Source organism: Ixodes scapularis, unplaced genomic scaffold (genome assembly GCF_016920785.2).
Source record: "Ixodes scapularis isolate PalLabHiFi unplaced genomic scaffold, ASM1692078v2 PGA_scaffold1__304_contigs__length_218370807, whole genome shotgun sequence".
Classification (NCBI taxonomy): Eukaryota; Metazoa; Arthropoda; class Arachnida; order Ixodida; family Ixodidae; genus Ixodes; species Ixodes scapularis.
In genome coordinates this window covers 216,557,919-216,559,662 of record NW_024609846.1, presented here as the reverse complement: position 1 = coordinate 216,559,662, position 1,744 = coordinate 216,557,919, and the positions used below count along the sequence as shown (strand labels likewise).

Sequence of the window (1,744 nt, the reverse complement as noted above, 5' to 3'; positions counted from 1 at the left end):
CTCCGAGTGTCTTTTTCGACGTGCGTATTTGTTCTGTCGAATTTCTCATGTTTTGCGCGTCGCTGTGAAAAGAGCGACGGTGAGATTCCGTGCAAGTGCTGTGTGCCGCGATGCCGCGGAAACTACACCGTGGACACCAAAGTGCACGTGTTCAAGTTACGAAAGGATCAAACACTGAGGGACGCATGGATACGCGCTGTGCCGCGGGAAGACCAATCCGGCACCGAGAATTCAAGGGTAAGCTTTCTTTTTCGTAGAGAATTTATTGTTCCATGGCAAATGGAAATTTAATATATGTATACATTCGTATAAATGTGGCTCGCAATCCGCACTTTAAGTCAAATACCCAAGGGTTTGTTCATTGGACGCAAAATTCCTTTCTACGTATGCGAACTTCACTTCGGACATGAGGACATCATCCGAGAAGCATCGCATACCGATGAAAGCACTGGCCGCACCATCACAGTGCCCTTATTCCATGTCCGTCTTCGCCCTGACGCTGTACCGTTGAAGTTCCCTAGCTGCCCGACCTACCTGTCTAGGGAAGCCACAAGAAGAGAAGATCCCGACTCCAAGCGGGCGCGCATGGAGCATGCTGCTATGCAAAAAGTTATCGCGGAGTCCGAGGAGATGTTTAACAGGGCACATGAAGAGGACAAAGTCCATTCTTTAGGAGAACTAATCGGACACTTGCGGAGCAAGGAGATGAAGTTTTGTAACATAATAGAAAAGGACGAAAGGCTTGTTATTATCCACATCGTCGACGGTGAGGCCCCGTGGCTGAAGTACTCTGTCTGCATAAAAGGAGACATGAGGTGACGCTACATGTCATGAAAATGGCGGTAAAAACGTTAGGTGCAAATCTGGTCGTTCTAGAAATTGCTGACAGTAAGAAGGGTATAGTAGAACTGTTCCAAGGCATCAAGAAGTGGGACGGGGACCTGATTTTCAACTCAGTCAAGGAAATTTCCGAGGCAATTTGCCTACTGCTGGATCAGTTGTCCACGTCCCACGCAGAAGACGACGCTGACTCCATTAGATTTCTGCGAGAGCAAGTAAGCTTGTTCCAAGCGAAAAAACAGCGCAGACGCTACTCTTCATATTTCATGGTGTTCTGTTGCATTCTTTTCACCATATCGCCTTATGCGTACGCTTAAATACGCAGCCATCGAAGCGTCACTTTGCCGCATCCCATGACGATCAGATCGGTATGCTCCTCTTATGGCATGAGCCCTCAACAAGAGCATCAGAGCGAAGCATTCCTCAATTACATGGCGAGAAGAATTTCTGACCTCAAAGATGACCAGCGCTTCGTCACAGTAATGGTAGACGAAATACACATCAAACTTTACTTTGAATACAAAGGGGGAAATATTACCGGAGCTGCGCTTAGCTCAAATGAAGCTGCAAACTGTGCGCTCGTTTTCATGGTGGGCAGCCTGAAGTGAAAATTCAAAGAAGTTGCGCACATCGTGCCAGTGCACAGACTAGACGCGGAGTTCCTGTACAAGAGGCTGAAAGATGTGATTTGTGGGCTGGAAAAGATTGGGTACCGCGTTGTGTGCGTCGTGAGTGACAACAACTCTGTGAACAGAAAAGTAATGTCCTACTTCGAATCGCCCGTTTCTAACAGTATTGTGTATCAACACCCATCAGACCCTGTAAGGCCGCTGTTCTTCGTTATAGACCCGGTACACATACTAAAATGCATACGAAACAACTGGATCAACCAGACGACTGACCA

The 1,744-nt window shown here is 47.4% G+C and overlaps 1 pseudogene; it reads left to right on the top strand.

Moving 5' to 3' along the window:
- Nucleotides 1-312: 312 nt before the first annotated feature.
- Nucleotides 313-1,448, top strand: LOC121045687 (annotated as a pseudogene).
- The last annotated feature ends 296 nt before the right edge of the window (nt 1,449-1,744 follow it).